Source organism: Dipteris shenzhenensis, chromosome 3 (assembly GCF_047967505.1).
Source record: "Dipteris shenzhenensis isolate YYH24624 ecotype China chromosome 3, Dip_SZ_1.0, whole genome shotgun sequence".
NCBI classification, from domain to species: Eukaryota; Viridiplantae; Streptophyta; class Polypodiopsida; order Gleicheniales; family Dipteridaceae; genus Dipteris; species Dipteris shenzhenensis.
The window spans coordinates 6,000,067-6,021,248 of NC_141598.1; the positions used below are offsets into that span (position 1 = coordinate 6,000,067).

At 42.6% G+C, this 21,182-nt stretch overlaps 1 pseudogene across 1 annotated transcript in view; it reads right to left on the minus strand.

The window, feature by feature from the left end:
• LOC147903279 (mannose-P-dolichol utilization defect 1 protein homolog 1-like) overlaps positions 1-17,872 on the minus strand; it is a 28,518-nt pseudogene extending 10,646 nt beyond the window's left edge. The window contains exons 1-3 of the transcript XR_015540802.1: positions 17,452-17,872; positions 16,674-16,827; positions 16,435-16,504 (exon numbers count right to left, since the gene is read on the minus strand). The product of XR_015540802.1 is annotated as a mannose-P-dolichol utilization defect 1 protein homolog 1-like (transcript). The remainder of the gene's footprint in view (positions 1-16,434; positions 16,505-16,673; positions 16,828-17,451) is intronic.
• Between the last annotated feature and the right edge of the window lie 3,310 nt (positions 17,873-21,182).

Genomic DNA, 21,182 nt, shown 5'->3' on the forward strand with positions numbered 1-21,182 from the left:
AAGAATAAGGAGACATGGCAAGCACATTTGGATGCTCTGGATGAATTCTGCAAACACTCGGGGATGCAAGTCAATACATACAAAACAAAGGTAATGGCCATCGGGACATGCAACAAACAAGTGGATGTCACATTTGGAGGAGAGCCCTTGGAAACAGTTAACTCATATAAATACTTTAAAGATTGGATTTCACGGACAACTACAAATGGAATGCATGCGTGGAAAGAAGGATTTTGGGAGGTCTGAAAGCTCTATATAGCTTCCAAAATAACTGCAGGAAGGTGCATCTGTGGAATTGGGAAATGAGAGAGTTTCTATTGAAACCGGCCTTCAGTTTCCTAAAGGACAGTAAACCATAACTAACTTGCATACATTTCAATTACAGCCATTAGTCATCAATTATAGCCACTTCAAGACTTATTGCAGCCACTTAGAAATAGATCTAGCAAAGCCAAGCACATACGGAAACAATATTCAGGAGCTAGATTGCCCCCACATTAAAGCTCTAAACCTCTTTTACCATAAAACATTAATTTTCCTTAGGCCCAACATTTAGACCCCTCTTAGCCTTGCCTTGACCTAGCATTTGGGCCTAATGGGTGCACTTCGAACTAGACTAGAGACTTCTAGGAAGTTGGCGCTTCCTCTAGGCCAGTCCCTCGCCGCCAAAATGCCCACAAGTTTAGTTGCACATGAAATTCACGTCCCCGTGAAATCTATACACCATGCTTGTGTAGACAGTAATCCTCTACGGATGCCCTGCCTACGCACCCGGGCTGTCCAGGACAGTGGGACAGAAAAGAAATTATACATAAACGCTTTTTGATAGAGAGCTACGGGTTAAGGCACAAACACCCTACCCCATCCTACCGGCTGAAACCGGATTGATACCTCTAGAGGGGGAAGCGCTATGTCAATTCATGGCCTACCTCAACAAAGTTGAGAAGATGGATACCAATAGGATACCACACAAGGCGGTGGAAGCTACATAAACCATGGGCTGGCACAGAGAGGGAATGAAGTGGATGCAATCATAGGGTATAGCAGCCGCTGATATACCAAAAGATGCATGTGAAATAAGGGAGATTGTGACGGAAAAAATGCTACAGAAACTCTGGCAAAACCCGGGTACAAAAATGCAGTTTTATTAGAAAATCAGAACTAGTTCAAATGATCTCGAGGTAGAGACGGGTAGATTGGCAATGCCACGGTTTCTTCCCAGACAGGAAACAACCTGCACAATGTGCCCCACAGGGGAGGTAGAAAATGAACAGCATGTACTTTTGAGGTGTAGAGCCTACACACACATCAAAGAAGGCTATGGGGACAGCAGAGATCTAAAAAATCTCCTGGAGCAGCCAGCCAAATAGCTAGGAAGCTACTTGAAAGAGATTTTAGAACATCGCAATAAGATTTCAGGTCTAGCACACAAGCTAGCCCAACAAGTACTGAATACGTGACAAGTTTGTAATGTTTTCTCTCACTATATGTAAGGGATAACTATTAGTTAATAGTATTTTCCAGTCCCATAGATCCTGAAGGGTCTCCCGCAGACTTTAATACAGTCATATCATATCTCTCTCTCTCTCTCTCTCTCTCTCTCTCGATCCAAGATCCCCAGAGAGAAACGGACCTACAAAATCTGCCCAACGAGGGAGGTAGAAGATGAGCAGCATGTACTCCTCAGATGTAGAGCCTATGCTCACATCAGAGAAGGGTATGAATGCAGCAGAGACAGTTGGAAGAATCTCCTAGATCAACCAGCCAAAAAGTTAGGGAGCTACTTGAAGGAGGTCTTGAAACATCGTAACAAGGTACTGCGACTAGCACATAGTGATCGCCAGTCCCATCGATCCTGAACGGTCTCACAGCAGATTTTAATACAGCCATACCATATCATCCCCCTCTCTCTCTCGGTCATGTGCACGGATTGGTATCTGACGTGTATTGGGTACAAAAGACTAGCTCAAGTAGCCTGGGGAGGCTTAGGGCTAGGCAGGCTTGATTCTCGGGTTGAGTGGCAAGGGTACGAACCAGTTAGAGGTCTTCGCTATTTTTGACGCTTGGGGCCCGAGTCTATGTAAGGGGCTCAGGGATTTAGTTCTCAGATAGCTGATGGGAGCAAGTCTTGTTCCCAGGCGCTAGGTCTGATCCTGGATTGAGTTGCAGACGCACGCTTGCATCATAGCATAGCCCAAGGCCCAGTAGCAGATTCCAAGCTTCACGGCGCCGCATGGTGGTATGGGACACCATGCTGGTTAGGATCTGGCTGCGGGTTCGTGCCAGTAGCTCAGCTCGTGGCTCGGAGGGGACATCTCCTGATTCAGGATCGCATCCCGTAGATGTTACGCTCAAGTCGAGGTAACATGACCTCGGAAGGGTCAGTCGACATTTTCCTTTAAAGGATCAATGTTTGTATTATATTTGTTTGGGCTTCATGTAAAAGATAAAAAAGGAATAAAGGTCAAGGTCCTTGGTGTGGGTGACATGGCACTAGACTAGGTGGATCTAAGGCTAAGGGACCTAAATGCATGAAATGTGCCTAGGGGCAAATGTTTCAAAGATATCCCAAGAGGGGTAAATAATGCATTAAGGAAGGACCCTAAATTTAAGACATGTGGCATACTAGATTCATCTAGGGAGTTTTGGGGCTCGTTGGGATTAAACAAGCAAAAAGCTTTTACGAAAACACATCCTTGTGGATTTTTAGCAGAGAAGCTTGCAACCAACGAGGTTGGCTGGGAGGATAAACCAAGTGCCTGTGCCCGTGATTCAACGAAAAGCTAAAAGAAATCAGATTGGGATGTATCATTTGGTATCAGAGCGCAAAATAAATTGGGCGTTTGACGACGGGCAGTACGAAGCCCAAACTCTACGTAGATAGTAATTTGGGGGTTCGTAAGTTTGGGTAGCGTGGATGAACAGCGCACGATGAGGGCTATTGGGTGGTCATGGGATTAGTTGCCGCAAGTGATGGCGCAACTGTGGGTTCACGCATGTCATTGTAGTGCTGGTCACGGCACTAGTTGTCACAGGAGGGTACGGTTCACGTAAGCTGGTGACGAATGACAATACAGCTAAACCGCAGGTTCATATCTTGGTATCTCAGAAGGCATACGAGCTGCGCGTGTAAGGGAATTGCTATGAGTCTGTTGTTCAAGGAAGCGATACGTGGGTGGGCTCTTGTATTCAGCTTGCAGAGCCAATCGATCTGTGAAGGTGTAGAAACGCGTCGGTCTGTTGCTAAGGTTCTTCGTTAACTTTAACGAACTATGACCGTGAAGCCATTCGAGGAGCTGGGATCTTGTTTTACGGGATCAGAGAAAAGACTAAGGTTGTAGATTGTTTGCGCCATCTGGTTCAGGCCATCGGGTAGTTCATCAGTTGGTGGACGTTGAACATCAGGGTGGCGCACGCTCTGGTCATGGCTTATTGATTGTTGAGCTGACTATGTTGAAGAGACATGAGTTCTGAAAAAAAAAAACAAACAAATTTAACAGCCTTGGCAGAGTTAATCGTTGTAGAGAGCTATGTACGGTTGCTGTTAGCACATGACGCACCATCCATGAGAGCAGTTTGGCGTGTGTTGATCTCGTGGAGATACCACGGGGCTTTCGATTTCCTTTTTCCCTCTGTTTTATTTTTTGGTTAAATTTCTAAAGCTTCGAGCTATGTGAGCTGGATTGGGAGCGAAATTATGCTTTTGGATTTAAGGGTTTGAGTCAACTTAGATTGTAGGAGTTTCCCTAGTATAGGGAAAAGCGGGTTTGGTTACAGTGTGATATATGCTTTGTCAGCTGTAAAGTTGGAAGTTGGACTTTCGATTTGTAATTATAGTTTCAAGCGGTATTTTAAAAATAAAAAAAAACCACACAAAACCCCATTGACCTAAATGGAAGTAGAAGAAGAAGCTTCCAGGATGGATCCCGTAGAGTCGGGAGTCCGGCCGACCCTACAGGTGTCGAGCCCAGCAGGTCATACATTGTCCGGAAGAATTGCAATGTTAGAGGATGCCTTGCAACAGATTTTAGCGCAGCAGTTACAAACAAATGTAGGGCAGTCTGAGCTCAGGAAAATGGTACATAGTATGTCTGCCAGACCATCTCGTGAGGAGAAAGGTAAATCTCTGATGGAACTGGAGTCCAGTGTTTGTACGGTCGAGCCTAGGAGGACTAAGGTGCCTAATATTGCCAATTATAGGCCAGAAAAGTATTCTGGTCGGATGTCTGACCGTAGTTCCGATATCATTGACACCTAGTTACACAAAATGGGACGAGGCATTTGCCATTTGTGAAATCAGGAATGATATGAAGAAAATCCGCGAGGCCACCCATATGTTTAATGAGGCAGCCGATAGGTGGTGGATAAAATAGCAGAAAGATGGAGTATCATCCACTACCTGGGAGGGGTTTAAAAAGGAATTTAGAAAACACTTCCTACCTCCTAACGAAGCATCCCGAGCTTGGGATCAGTATCAAAACCTTCATCAAAGAAATTTATCAGTGGCAGAATACACTGATAAGTTTAGAGAAAGTGTAATGAAGGTTGATGAACCCCTATCTCAGTCAATCCAAGTAAAAGATTTTATCTTTGGATTGAATGATCGGATAAAGATGGAAGTTCGGGCTAAGTATGCGAACACGCTAACAGACCAAGTGGGTTTGTGCAGGTTGGGATTCAATATGGGTACCCAAAGAAAACTGGGTTTAAGAAGAAGTGGATTAGCAAAGGGGGTGCCTCACAGCCTAGTGGTCAAGGCAAGTAGGCGAAACCAGTTGAGACTCCTAAATCAAGTACCACCATTGGAATGAAAAGAAAAGTAACACCAATGGCAGCCCGGGCTTGGTCGAAGTCCTCTTTGAACCCAGAGCAAAGGGAAAAAGCGAGGAGAGAAGGCTTGTGTTTTGGTTTTCCTTCAGCCTCATCAGTGGAAAGATTGTCCACGGAACAAAGATCGTCAGATGGCTGAGATGATGGTCTCAGAATGCGACGTGGAAATGGAGGGAAGTCCCAGAGCAGAACAGATGCAGATTCAGCTAGCGGGATCTTCTCAAAGGTCAGTACCTTTTTTGTTATGTGTGTCTGTTGCTAAGTTAGTAACTAGTGTACCTGATAATATCGTGTCAAAGCCCGCAGCAACGGGGTATACAGCCTTTAATGATACGGAGTTAATTAAGATAAAAGGGCAAGTAGCTAATCATCAGGTCATTGTGTTGTTTGACTCAGCGTCAACGCACAATGTAATTAACTCCAAGCTCGTAAAGAGGCTGAAACTAAAGACTAGCCCGTCTGACTATGCATATACAGTCAGGATGGCAAACGGAAGTTCAACTGAAGTATGGGACCAAAGGGTTACCCAGTTGGAGCTTCAAATTCAGGACTATGCTGAGAAGCTTGATTTTGAAATGACTAAGCTTGCTCATGCAGACATAGCCTTGGGTAAGGCTTAGCATTCTAGGAAGAATCCGGCCATAGATTAGAAAAAGCACATTTATCAATTCAAGATGAATGATGTGCTGTATGTCTTACGAGGTGAAAGGGATATACCTCAAGGACCGTTGGTTTTCGTGATGGAAATTCAAAAAGCTCAAGAAGAGTTTTTGTTTCTTTGCACAGCATCGGTAGAGCTGATTGATGATTTTTCGGCTAGCACTGATGTTGCCCAAAATGGAGAGATGGCCAAGCTGGCTGATCAAATAACAGAGGAGTTCTCTGATTGTTTTAGGGATGAGCTACCTTATGGGTTACCTCCAGAGTGGAATGTTCAGCATAAGATTGAACTAATCCCAGGGGCAGAACTTGTAAATAGACCTCCCTATAGGTTGAGTTTTACTGAAGAGGCGGAGGTGCGAAGACAACCGTAAGAATACCTCAAGTTGGGATAGATTCAATCAAGTTTCTCACCTTTTGCTTTGCCAGTGATATTAAAGAAGAAGAAAGATGATACTTTTCGTCTCTGTATAGATTACAGAGCATTGAATAATATCAATATTAAGCACAGGTATCCGATGGCTCGGATCTATGATCTGCAAGATGCATTACATGGGGCCGTAATTTTCAGTAAGATAGATCTTAAGTGTGGCTACCATCAGATCCGTATTAGAGCCAAGGATGTGCATAAAATCGCTTTTAGAAGCAGGTTTGGACATTATGAGTTTTTGGTAATGCCCTTTGGACTTACCAATGCTCCAGCTACATTCATCATGCTTATGAACGTTTTACTACGTCCGTATATCGGAAACTTTGTAGTACACTTTATTGACGATATTTTGGTATTCAGTAAAAGTATTACTGAGCATCACGAACACTTAAGAATAGTGTTTAGTACTTTGAGGAAAGCCAGTCTTTATGTAAATAAAAAGAAAACTATACTGTGTATGGTAAGACTTGAATATTTAGAATTCATAATTACTCCTGAGGGGGTAGAAATGGATCCAAAAAAAGTGGCTGCGATATTGACTTGGCCAATCCCTCAGAGTTTGACGGCTTTGCGTTCATTCTTGGGATTTGTCCAATTTTATCGAAGGCATATCAAAGGATATTCTGAAATAGTATCACCATTGACTGATCTGACCTCAGATAAAGTACCTTTTATATGGGGACGAAATCAACAGGAAAGTTTTAACACCATAAAACAAGTTGTGGTCTTAGGACTGGTGTTAAAAATAGTTGATCCCCAGAAACCGTTTTTCCTTGAAACTGATGCAAGTGGCATTGTGGTAGGGGCAGTTCTCCTCCAAGAGGGAAGGCCAGTAGCCTTTGAAAGCAAGAAGCTTTCTCCCTCTCAACGTAATTGGCCAACTCATGAATTAGAGTTGTATGCTGTTGTCCATGCTTTGAAAACATGGAGACATTATTTGTATGGATCAGAGTTTTATGTGGATGTTGATCATGATACTCTGAAACATTTTTGTAAACAACCTGACTTGAGAGGCCGCCAGGCTAGGTGGGCAGAACTCATGCAGGAGTTTAATTTGACGATTCGGTACCGAAGAGGGAAGGATAATAAAGTTGCTGATGCGTTGTCATGCATTATGCATAACATGAGTTTCACGGTGTTAGAGAGTGCTCTAATAACCGAGATTAGAGAAACTCAAAAGGTGGATGAGTTCATCCAGAGCCTTTGGCCTAAGGCTCATGTATTAAAACCCGGGGAAAAGGATGACCTGGCATCCAGAAAAGGCCAAACTTATGCAAGATATGCCATAAGGGATGGTATGCTGAAAAGAAATGGCAAGGTAGTAGTACCTAATCAGAATGATCTCAGGCAGAGAGTCATTCAACAATGCCATGATAGCCCATGTGCGGGACATCCAGGAGTCGAGAAGACATATGATCTCGTGAAGTGAGATTTCTTTTGGCCAAATATGAAAAAGCATATTCATGAATATGTGACGCATTGTTTTTCGTGTCAGGTAAGTAAGGCAAAGCGGGTGAAGCCACCTAGACTTTTACAGCCCTTGGAGATACCACTAGGTAAGTGGGAGAGCATTTCCATGGACTTTATTGTAGGTCTGCCTACGACATAAGGTGGATATGATTCTATACTTGTGGTGGTTGATCGTCTTACCAAGATGGCTCACTTCATTCCAACTAGAGAGTCTGTTAGTGCCCCACAAGTGGCGGATTTGTTTATTAGACATATATTTCGTTTGCATGGATTACCCAAATCCATAGTGTCAGACAGAGATGTCAAATTTACCGGTCATTTTTGGAGTGCGGTGTTTGAGACACTAAGGACTGAGTTGGGAATGGGCAGTGGGGATCATCATCCACAAACGGATGGTCAGACGGAAAGAATCAACCAAATTTTAGAGGATATGCTTAGAGCATATGTGTCATTGAGGCAACATATATGGGACAAGTGGTTGCCATTGTTAGAATTTGCCTACATCCGCTACAGGGTTCAGTCCGTTTGAGCTGAACTATGGTTATAGGCCAGCGAATCCAACTATAGTTGGAATACCTCAGAAAGTGCCTAGTGCCACGAACTTTGTGGTTCAGATGCGGGAGATGCTAGCACTTGCGAGAACTAACATCCGCCAAGCTATGGATAGAGCTAAGGCGTAACCGGATAAAAACCGATCCGCTAGAGAATTTAAGAAGGGAGAAAAAGTTTTTCTCAGAGTTCCTTTGCACTCTAAGTCTTTGACTATAGGAAAGTGTGCTAAGTTATCACCTCGATATTGTGGGCCATGGTTAATTCTAAAAAGAATAGGCAAGGTAGCCTATAAATTAGAATTGCCACAGGGTTATAAGGTGCACCCAGTGCTTCATGTTTCTCATTTAAAGAAATTTTTGCATATAGGTGACTCACTAATCGAGGGTATTGTTTTGTTCCAGCTACATTCATCATGCTTATGAACGTTTTACTACGTCCGTATATCGGAAACTTTGTAGTACACTTTATTGATGATATTTTGGTATTCAGTAAAAGTATTACTGAGCATCACGAACACTTAAGAATAGTGTTTAGTACTTTGAGGAAAGCCAGTCTTTATGTAAATAAAAAGAAAACTATACTGTGTATGGTAAGACTTGAATATTTAGGATTCATAATTACTCCTGAGGGGGTAGAAATGGATCCAAAGAAAGTGGCTGCGATATTGACTTGGCCAATCCCTCAGAGTTTGACGGCTTTGCGTTCATTCTTGGGATTTGTCCAATTTTATCGAAGGCATATCAAAGGATATTCCGAAATAGTATCACCATTGACTGATCTGACCTCAGATAAAGTACCTTTTATATGGGGACGAAATCAACAGGAAAGTTTTAACACCATAAAATAAGTTGTGGTCTTAGGACCGGTGTTAAAAATAGTTGATCCCCAGAAACCGTTTTTCCTTGAAACTGATGCAAGTGGCATTGCGGTAGGAGCAATTCTCCTCCAAGAGGGAAGGCCAGTAGCCTTTGAAAGCAAGAAGCTTTCTCCCTCTCAACGTAATTGGCCAACTCATGAATTAGAGTTGTATGCTGTTGTCCATGCTTTGAAAACATGGAGACATTATTTGTATGGATCAGAGTTTTATGTGGATGTTGATCATGATACTCTGAAACATTTTTGTAAACAACCTGACTTGAGAGGCTGCCAGGCTAGGTGGGCAGAACTCATGCAGGAGTTTAATTTGATGATTCGGTACCGAAGAGGGAAGGATAATAAAGTTGCTGATGCGCTGTCATGCATTATGCATAACATGAGTTTCACGGTGTTAGAGAGTGCTCTAATAACCGAGATAAAAGAAACTCAAAAGGTGGATGAGTTCATCCAGAGCCTTTGGCCTAAGGCTCATGTATTAAAACCCGGGGAAAAGGATGACCTGGCATCCAGAAAAGGCCAAACTTATGCAAGATATGCCATAAGGGATGGTATGCTGAAAAGAAATGGCAAGGTAGTAGTACCTAATCAGAATGATCTCAGGCAGAGAGTCATTCAACAATGCCATGATAGCCCATGTGCGGGACATCCAGGAGTCGAGAAGACATATGATCTCGTGAAGTGAGATTTTTTTTTGCCAAAGATGAAAAAGCATATTCATGAATATGTGACGCGTTGTTTTTCGTGTCAGGTAAGTAAGGCAAAGCGGGTGAAGCCACCTGGACTTTTACAGCCCTTGGAGATACCACTAGGTAAGTGGGAGAGCATTTCCATGGACTTTATTGTAGGTCTGCCTATGACATAAGGTGGATATGATTTTATACTTGTGGTGGTTGATCGTCTTACCAAGATGGATCACTTCATTCCAACTAGAGAGTCTGTTAGTGCCCCGCAAGTGGCGGATTTGTTTATTAGACATATATTTCGTTTGCATGGATTACCCAAATCCATAGTGTCAGACAGAGATGTCAAATTTACCGGTCATTTTTGGAGTGCGGTGTTTGAGACACTAAGGACTGAGTTGGGAATGGGCAGTGGGGATCATCCAAAAACAGATGGTCAGACGGAAAGAATCAACCAAATTTTAGAGGATATGCTTAGAGCATATGTGTCATTGAGGCAACATATATGGGACAAGTGGTTGCCATTGTTAGAACTTGCCTACATCTGCTACAGGGTTCAGTCTGTTTGAGCTAAACTATGGTTATAGGCCAGCGAATCCAACTATAGTTGGAATACCTCAGAAAGTGCCTAGTGCCGCGAACTTTGTGGTTCAGATGCGGGAGATGCCACTTGCGAGAACTAACATCCGCCAAGCTATGGATAGAGCTAAGGCGTAACCGAATGAAAACCGATCCGCTAGAGAATTTAAGAAAGGAGAAAAAGTTTTTCTCAGAGTTCCTTTGCACTCTAAGTCTTTGACTGCAGGAAAGTGTGCTAAGTTATCACCTCGATATTGTGGGCCATGGTTAATTCTAAAAAGAATAGGCAAGGTAGCCTATAAATTAGAATTGCCACAGGGTTATAAGGTGCACCCAGTGCTTCATGTTTCTCGTTTAAAGAAATTTTTGCATACAGGTGACTCACTAATCGAGGGTATTGTTTTGTTTCAGGAGATAGAGGATAATGCAAGACGCAAACCAACAGGAATCTTGGACCCAGGAATAATGCAAGTACACAATCGAAAGATACCCACGGTGTTGGTTGCATGGCATGGTCTACCTCTATCAGAAGCTACCTGGGAATCCGTATACCAGTTACAGATAATGTTCCTAGACTTTATCATCGAGGACGCTGATGCTGAAGAGGGAAGGAATGTTATGCTCAAGTCGAGGTAACATGACCTTGAAAGGGTCAGTCGACATTTTCCTTTAAAGGATCAATGTTTGTATTATATTTGTTTGGGCTTCATGTAAAAGATCAAAAAGGAATAAAGGTCAAGGTCCTTGGTGTGGGTGACATGGCACTAGACTAGGTGGATCTAAGGCTAAGGGACCTAAATGCATGAAATGTGCCTAGGGGCAAATGTTTCAAAGATATCCCAAGAGAGGTGTATCCCAAGAGAGGTGTAAATAATGCATTAAGGAAGGACCCTAAATTTAAGACATGTGGCATACTAGATTCATCTAGGGAGTTTTGGGGCTCGTTGGGATTAAGCAAGCAGAAAGCTTTTATAAAAACACATCCTTCTGGATTTTTAGCAGAGAAGCTTGCAACCAACGAGGTTGGCTAGAAGGATAAACCAAGTGCCTATGCCCGTGATTCAATGAAAAGCTGAAAGAAATCAGTTTGGGATGTATCAATAGATGTCATGGTTGTGTGGTGAGCAGGTTTCATGGTTGGGTGATGAGCATCCTGCTCAGATTCCTCATGTTTGGTGTGTTCTTGTGTTTGCTTGCAGTTCAAAGGTTTCAAAAGTGTTGGGGTCGTGTCAGTTGGTATCAAAGCCAACTCCTGAGGTAGGAATCTCTATTGCGAGAATTTTGGACGAATTTTTCTCCAGGTATGCCTCAATTTCAAAATTCATGTTCATGCCTTGCAAGTGCTTGATTGGTTCCTTGTTAAGGGTTGTGGTTTTGGATTGGGAAATAAGGAAGGAGAGAGAGAGAGAGAGAGAGAGAGAAGGGTGAATTCAAAGGAAGCAGGGTGGAGTGGAAGAGAGGCTAAGAGAAAGATCGTTTGATAGGGAAAGAGTTTTGGTGTTGATCGTTAGTTCTAGGGGATGGCCTAGGGAAGAAGTAGGAGCGAGATGCCAGAGGGAAAGCCAAGAGCAAGGACGACGGGATGGAAGGCTGCATGCATCCTTTGGGATGAGTACTAGGGAGCGGGTGTTGATGGCAGAAGCGAGAAGTGGTGCGCAACAGATGCCAGTCTCTCGAGACTGGTTTGGATGCAATTCGGTCTAGGAAAGCTACGTCCAATTCGAATTGGGAAAGCTTTAAATAAAAGCAAAGGCCCCACTAAAAGTAGGGGTGTTCTTTTTAGGTGTGCAGGCTACTATAAACCTAAATTTGGCGCTCTTGTCTCAAGCAGCCATCTCTCATGCTCCAGCTCATAGTCCATGAGTGCATGCATCTAGCTATTCACTCGCCATCTTCGAGTAGAACCCGTCAGCCTGGGCTGGCTCGCTACAGTTCCCAATCAAGAACAACTCCCCTCTCATTGCCTTCCAGTTCGTCAACCTGCTACCACTCTGCTTCATCGTTGCTCCCTCCTGACCCAATCTCTTGGCAGCTCGTTGCTTGCTGCCTGCTTTGGAATTTTGTCTTCACTGTTGTCTACTCCTTTCCTCGTGATTCCCTTTGGCCTTCAAAGCTTCCCTTACTCCACTTTCTTTATGGCTGATTCAATAAACCCCGGGCTCGCTATGGGTGATCAAGATATGAACTACCATGCAAATGATGACTAGGGCCTCTATGATGATTTGATTATGAAGACTGCCTTTAGTGAATTCACCACTTCTCTCGATGAAAAGTTCGAGCGAGTTAATACGAATCAAACGGGGTTGACATAACGACTCTAAGGGATTCAAAATTCACTCTCACTTTTCACAAGCACTGTTCAGGTGCTCTCACTGTGGACGCCTTGGCTTTAGTGTTAGGTCCGAATATCACTCCAGATCCTTTTCTTGGAGATCACAAGTCTCGTACCAAGGAGGGGTTGACACTTGGTTGCACAAGTGGCAAGTACACTTCCAATTTCACCCTTACCCAGATGACAAGAAGATGCAACTTGCAATAGGGTATATGTCAAGGAAGGCTTTATTGTGGTGGAAGGAACTTCGACCCAAGCCTATAACATGGATAGAATTTGAAGAGGTCTTCAGGAAATAATTTTTGAAGGAGGAAGATTACGATATCGTAGGCAAGCTCAAGGCCCTCGATATGTCCAAGCTGAATTTGACTTTTTAGGTTTATCTTCAGAGGTTTCGGGATTTGCAGGCCAGAGCTACAAAGATGGATCCAGTTACCTTGTTAGGTTTCTTTGTGGATGGTTTGCTTGACTCGTGCAAGCTTCAGATTAAGAACATGTCCTAAGCGTAAGAACCAGATGCAAGTGTCGAGACCGAAGCTCCATGCGGGTCAAGGTACCAAAGCTAAGGGAGCTAATCAAGTTTCAATGACAGGTATTTCTGTAAATGTCATGTAATTGCACTTTTAATAACTCATTATTTGACCCCCATGATCTTTTATGACTCCCAAGTTTATGTAGAAGTAAGGGACCAAAGACTTCACATTCTCTTTGACCCAAGCAACTCTCACAATTTTGTTAATTACAAACTTGTGCATAGGATAGGGCTGTCCACGACACCTAGCAATCACACCTACAAGGTGCAGCTTCCAGCTGCAAAGCAGTTTTGGGATAGAAAGTAAAAGCTAATCCCTAATCTCTAAACCCTAAACCCTAAACCCTAACTCCCAAACCCTAAACTCTAAACCCTAATCCCCAAACCCTAAACCCTAATCCCTAAACCCCAATTCGTAAACCCGCAAAACCTAAACCCTAAACCCTAACCCCCAAACCCTAAACCCTAAACCCTAAAGCCTAACCCCCAAACCCTAAACCTAAACCACCAAACCCTAAACCCTAAAGCCTAACCCCTAAACCCAAACCACCAAACCCTAAACCTTAAATCCTGAGTGTTTTTAGTAATATCATTTATTTAAGCAATAGTTTTAATTAGGATTCATAACTAGGAGTGGAATTGATAGTAGGAATGTCGGAATGGGAGTGGGAGGTGGGAGGGTGGGAGTGGGAGAAGGGAGAGTGGGAGTGGGAGTAGGAGAGGCAAGGAGAGGAAGCGGGATTGAGGGAGGTGCGGGTGGGGGTGGGGGTGGGAGGATGGGAGTGGGAGTGGGAGAGGGAGTGGGAAAAGGGGAGGTGGGGGTGGGAGTGGGAGTGGGAGTAGTGGGAGAGGGAGTGGGAATGGGGCAGATGGGAGTGCGGTGGGGGTGGGAGGATGGGCGTGGGAGTGGGAGAGGGAGTGAGAATGGGGGAGGTGGGGGTGGGAGGATGGGAGTGGGAGAGGGAGTGGGAGGGGTGGGGTGGGAGGATGGGCGTGGGAGTGGGAGAGGGAGTGGGAATGGGGGTGGTAGATGTGAAGATTGTGGGAGAGAGGGAAGGAGTCTCACTTGCAGCTTTCTCACATGCACAATGGGGGAATACACACAAAGGTGGAGGCTGAAAACAGTTTTCCTCTTCTTAGTTGTGAAAGCCAAAAGAACTCTCGTACAAAGAAAATAGAAGAACCCTATATGTGGGTCTCAAACCAAACTCAACTAACTAAGGTGGCATACTAACTGAGCCACGAACTAGTGTAGATAAGGATAGCTGTCATCCAGCTATTATTCGTGGGCGGTGTACCAACCGCATCTCCAGCTAACAAGTTGGTGACATAAATGCACAACAGTCACCCTGGCATATCGCGAGTGGAGCTCGATATCTCAACACTCCCCCTCGAGCTCAATCCCAAATCCTGCACACCAAGCAGGTCTCTGAACTTGCGCAGCTTCTCTGCGCCCAATGCTTTCATGAATATGTTAGCTACCTGATCCTCTGTGCTGACATAAACTAGATCAATAAGACCTAGTAAAACCTTCTCCCACACATAGTGATAATGCACCTCAATGTGCTTTGTTCTGGCATGAAAGACTGGGTTCTTTGCCAAATGTATACTACTCATGTTGTCACAATAAATGACAACTGGCCCATCTGTAGACTGATGCATATCATAGAGTAGCTTATGCAACCAAGCTACCTCACATGCAGCCATTGCTGCACCCCTGTACTCAGCCTCTGTGCTCGACAAGGCAACTGTAGGCTGTTTCTTACTGCTCCAAGTGACTGCAGCACTCCCAAAAGAGAACACATATCCACTGGTAGATCGTCTATGTGAAATGCTACCAGCCCAATCAGCATCAGTGTATCCATGCAACTGTATCTGAACCCTAGCCTCATAAAATAGTCCATACTGCAATGTGGACTTCACATACCTGAGTATGCGTCTAGCCGCATCCAAATGCGGTTTCCTTGGAGCCTGCATAAACTGACTTACCAACCCAACAGCATAGCTCAAATCTGGCCTGGTAATAGTCATGTAAATCAAACTTCCTACAGTTGCATATAAACTAGAATTGCCTCCTGATGTTAAAGTACATCTAGTATTTTATGTTAGTAGATTAAAAGAGTTACTGGGTGAGGATGATGAACTTATTTCTCCTCAAGAAATAGTAGAAGTTACAGAGACGTTACAGATTTGACTTTTATTCCACACAAACCTGAGTATATTCTTGAATTTCATGAAAGACAGATTCGTAATAGAACTCTCACGGAATATAAGATCAAGTGGAAGGATCGTGTTAAGGAGGATGCAACATGGGAGACATTACAGAACCTCTAGAGGACATTCCCAAGTTTTTTAGCGAACTCAAGAGTGAGTTCTTAAAGGAGGGGAAGTATGTCATCTGCATGGATTGGTATCTTACGTGTACTAGGTACACAAGACTAGCTCAGGTAGCCTAGGGAGGCTTAGGGCTAGGCAGACTTGATTCTCGGGTTGAGTGGCAAGGGTACGAACCAGTTAGCGGTCTTCATATTTTTGACGCTGGGCCCGAGTCTATATAAGGGGCCCAAGGGTTCAATTCTTAGAGAGCCGATAGGAGCAAGTCTCATTCCTAGGTGCTAGGTCTGATCCTGGAATGAGTCACGACCGCGCACCTGCATCATAGCATAGCCCAACGCCCAACAGTAGATCCCAGGCTTCACGGTGCCACCTAGTGGTATGGGACACCAGGTTAATTAGGATCTGGCTGGGGGTTCGTGCTAGTAGCTCGGCTCATGGCTCAAAGGGGACATCTCCTAATTCGAGATCGCATCCCGTAGATGTCATGGTTGGGTGGTGAGCAACCTGCTCAGATTCCTCACATTTGGTGTGTTCTTATGTTTGCTTGCAGATCAGAGGTTTCAGGAGTGCTGGTATCACTCTCTCTCTCTCTCTCTCTCTCTCTCTCTCTCTCTCTCCAAGTGTATCTAGAGAGAGAGATGTCTATAGACCTCATCATTTCTAGCTATGCCAACCCTAGCATTATCACTTTTATGGGCATAACTAAATAACTCACTCTAATGTTTTCTCACATAAAGTGATCTGAAGCAAGTAATACATCCCTAATTTCTCTTCGCAGCTTTAAGCCAGGCCTTCCAAGACTTATAGCTTACTGTGTACCAAGCTTCATCTCCAAAGTGCCAAGGCTCCTACACCTCACTGGTATGAAAAAAATTCCCTAGCATTAAGGAAAATGATATGAGGACTGGATGTAGACCTGAGCAGAACTGCGGCCGTCGAGAAGTAAAAAATAAAAGAAGTATGAGAACCATCCCATCTATTAACTCAAGGAACTAGAAATTCTTTTCACGGATAAACAAATGTGGTAATAAAATAAGGGAGCCAAATAGGGAATAAGAACCCACCTTTCTATATCGACCTTATAGAGATGAAATAAGTGAAACTTTCTTTCCACAACCTGGTTCAAAATTGCCACAAATTTTACAGTTGAGGATACAGTCCAATTTTCATCCATGTGCTAATGCCAAGTGGGGAATAGTAATACATTAGCGCCATCTATATGATAGCTAGGAAAAAACAAACTGTAAGTGCACTTTTGTTCTAATTTCATTTCCGGTCACTAAAGTTCACCTACTAAAATACTTCACTCTGAGTAAATCTATATATAAATAACGATTATAGTGAGCTGAAACTTCTTTGAAAGCATGAAGATTTGATAAAGACGAAAAAATTTACATTGTATTAGAAGGAAAACAAGTTCCCCATAAGCTGAAAATGGGAGTTGCTTGAACATACAATATGCCAAAGCAATGGTGAAACCAACAACTTCTAATTCGGAAGCTGCAGTGTTAAGTCCCTTTATGCTTTTGTTCTTTACTATCAGGTATATCTGCAGAACATGCCTCATTAGTGATAAGGCCTTCTGTAGATGCCAAACTCTAGGAGCCTAAAAATGGAACCCTCGCATCATTTAATAAATACAGTATTAGGAAAATATATCAACATGAACTCAATAACATACCCAAACTAAATAAAACGAAGATCACTTTTCTAAGCAGGATAGGTCGCAAGTCATTGACAACATAGTGTGGCATGGAGTAATGTCATTCCCTATCGACTTAGTCAGCCCCAACAGCGTGTCTATATTGTACATCAAGAATTCCCTCATGTAATCGATTCAAAAACTCGACTACGTGATGATCTACGTAAAATCTCAATCCACTTCATTCAATTGACACTAAAAGATCTCAATCATCGTGCCGATAACAGAGATAGAAAGTAGCACTGGGTCTGAGCCATTAGTCTCGGCACTTTTAGACTTTCAATAGGCTGCACCATGCAAAGTTATACATCGCATCCACCATTATGCACTCCATAAGTAGGCAGGTAATCTGAGCTCTAAGTTTCTGCGCTTGTGTGATTCCAAGTTCATAAAACGTCGTGTAACGTATTAAGGGACGAGACAAGGCATTGCCTTGGCTAATAAAGCAACTCTTGATGAAATTTAACGCACCTATGGAAGTTTGCAAACTACAGATGAGGCAATGATGGAGTAGCCAATGAGCTTCGAGAGCAAGGGAAGCACACAACCCTTGAGCGGCACCTCATGTCTGCCCAAAGATTCTACTACACAGGACAAATTCATGTCTGCAAACTCAAAAGACATTGAGGATCGCAAGGATGAAAAATTTCTCGCCGAAACCAAAACCTGAAAGAACGACCCAATTATGTGATCTAAATAACACGATGAGCAATCAGTCCCTCGCCTCTCTCTCTCCCCGATTTGCAACTGCCGCTAAATAATACAGATTGGAAACAAAGAGAGCGCATGCGCTCTCTAATATCTTTACCTCCCTCGGACCCAAATGCAACCTTGTTCAGATTGCTCTACACTCTGCAATGAGTACTTGACTGGTCGCTCGCCCATCGCTGAGGACGAGGAACCCAAGCCGAGATGCCATGTGTTGCAGGTAGAGCTGAGAATGGTGGCAGCACGAGAGTGGGCCATGTTGATTTTGATTACCAATCGAATGTTCCAACTTCGAAAATCGCCTTTAGTAAGAACAAATTCAATTTGAAACGAAAACTAAGGTGAAAGAGAGCAATGAGATTAACCATGTAGAAAGTATTTTTTGAAATAATGGAAAACTACCTATAAAATATTAAACTAGAATTAGAAATTGTTAATGCATGAATGGTAATGTTAGCTATAGAATAAATGAAAATCATAAAGTGGAATTTGAAATTCTATATTTACGAATATTTGATTTAATTTCATGTATATGAGTGCATAGAAAAAATAAAAACAACGAATAAAGAAGAAGAAGAATGATATGAATTGTATTCTAAATGTTTGGAAATGAAGCTAGACAAATGACATTGTTGCTTAAATCAAATTGTGCTGCTTTAAGTAGTAATATTTTTTCGTGCGCGCAAGGTGTTCTTTTATATTATTGTAACCCTTTGAGCCCGATGTTGTGTCCATTCGAGCAATGTATTGATGTTCTAAGTTATTCGCTTCCACTGTATTAAGAGTTGATGCCAAGATCTCCACGTTGAAGTTTTTTTCAAATGGTTTGTACCTATGGACATCATCCATCATTTTAGATGGTAGGTTAGCTTTGTGTTGTTTCAGACGTGTTTCAATGTTTGTAGTTTGTCCAATATATTTTTTCCCATTCCGTAGACAAGTGATGCAATGGATAAATTTTGTTACCGATGTGGTATTGTTGTTTGACATGGCTGGTTCCTTCTTTCTATTTCCTGATCGTGAAATTAAATAAAGTATGAGTGAAAGTTAAATGTATTACATGGCTGGTTCCTTCTTTATGTTTCCTGATCGTGAAATTAAATAAAGTATGAGCGAAAGTTAAATGTATTACATGGCTGGTTCCTTCTTTATGTTTCCTGATCGTGAAATTAAATAAAGCATGAGTGAAAGTTAAATGTATTATATGGAAAAAAAAACATACTTCAAAAGGATGTTTTATATTGTCGGTAGAGTTTTACCTTGATTAGGCTGGTTCTTGGGTTCTGGGAAGATTGCTTCTAATGGCCCATAGGTCAAGATCGGCAAGCTCCTCAAGTTCGACCTTAAAGGCAAAGTGCACTTGTGCTTTTTGTGCACGGCAACAACTGATCCATGGTCTCCTGGCCATTGGATAGCTTTTGTATAATGTGTTTTATCAATCCATCTGTGAGCTCATTGCTCCCTCTAGGTCTATCCTTCAGAATCTCTGTTACTTTTTCCATCAAGGGATGGTATTTCTCATATGAACCAAATCCAAAGATATATTCTTGTGGTTGTATGCCTGCCACGTTTGCTCTTCTCATCTATTTATCGTTGAAGAAAATCTTGCTTTCTTTTTTCTGTTTTTTTAGGTGCATTCTTCTTCTTCCTTTTTTTCTATGGCTTTTCATTTGAACAGTTGGAAAAGTTGAAAAATGAGAATAAATGTATGAATAAAAATGTAGATTGATGTTAAATAGAATGGTTTTCTCAAAGAAAATAGTTAGGAATGCATACGTACCTCTTTCGTAGTAGCCATTTTTTGAGTAAAAAAGAGGCGTCCCTTTTGTACGATCTGCCAAAATAAATAGTGACTGAGTTATACAATGAAGGACTGTAGAATGTTTGATTGGCTTCAAAGTGCAGGTCTGAGATTATATGCTAAACTATATATTTAGCGTTTTAGTTTTTAATTGATAAAAATGTCGTATCGATTAATGGATGGTGAATGGATATGACCTTTTTTAATTAGATTGTGGTGGGTATACTATATGAGGCATGGGCACAAAGTCGGAAGGTTTTATGCTATGCAAGATACGAAGAGGTCGTCGGCTCGTGACTCGAGACAGCATGATGTACATCAATCCTGGAGCAAACGATTCACGTATGATGATTAATGTCTTTCCATGTAGTGTCAAGCCTTGTGACTTGTGTCCAGTTATTGCATAAGCAAGTGTGATTGGAAATGTTGTCTTGTGGTACCAAGTCTCGTTTAGGACCTTTCGTGTGTGCTTTGAGCATCTGAGTGTAATAGGCTCGCATGTGGAAGAGATGATGGCATGAATCTTTGTCAACATGCCTGTTGTTCCATGCCACTCCAGGTTGCGAATAGTTGCTATTGTCCCATTGGCAGAAGCTATTGTCAAATTAATATTTTCTGTTAGCATGATCCTAGCACCAATCGCTATGTGGTAAAGCTCGTGGAAATCTAGATCGATTATCCAATCTTGTAATTCTGGAATGTTATCTGCATTCAATACGACCTGTACTTGCATGATGTCAATTATTGGAAATTGCGATCTCAGGATATTGTTGTTATATCGTCGTGCATCCTCTCTACTCATGTAGGACATGATGATAAGTTATGTACTTGATCATGAACGTCTTTCTTGACCCAGGTGTGCCGCAAACAATATGCAATCCCGTTGGTGTCTCAAAAATGTTATTGTAAATAGCTCTTTGATCTTCGGTCAAGGTCGAGGTCTGCATCTCCTTGAACTCATCTAGTAGTTGCAGGATTCTTATGCGACTGATTTCTAGTGTATTGTCGCTTGCATCGTCGCAAATGGTGAGGGAAGTATCGTCGAGCGCTCGTAAAGGACTCTTTTGCAATATCATGTTGGTTAATTGTTATCGTTTTTCATCAACTAGCATATGAATCTTATTGTAAGCTGAGACGAGCATCTTGATGTCCTACTCCATTTGGATAATTCCACGAATGTGACATTTGAGAAAGTACGATCCTGTTCGATGGATGGAGAGAGCAATTCATGTTCATTTCTGAAATGGATCCTTTTAAGCAGCTGATTGAAGAAGAAGCCCTCAAAGTGGTGAGCTGGATGGTAGTCAGTGAAGCGGATGAGCCGTGTGCTCGGATATACATAGTTGTTGGATGAGTCTATCATTGTACCCTGTGTTGTATTGCACCTTCGTTCTTTTTGGGGTGTGAATGACTTCCAATATTCATAAAACGTGAGCTGCTCTAGTACGATTGGATGCCCACAATATGTATCGATAGGATGGATTATTGTGACATAGTAGTTTCGCAAGTACCTTTGTCGAAGCTCGAGCGGTGAGGAGTCGATCGAGTATATAGCCTCGCTGCGATGAATAGTGGGTACTTGTAAACACGTCAATGTTGCCTCAATTGGTGATGTTGGTTTGGATAGCACGTATGCGGCAACCATCTTCAGCTTTAATGGATCAAGTGTCTCAAGATCCAATCGCTTTGCATC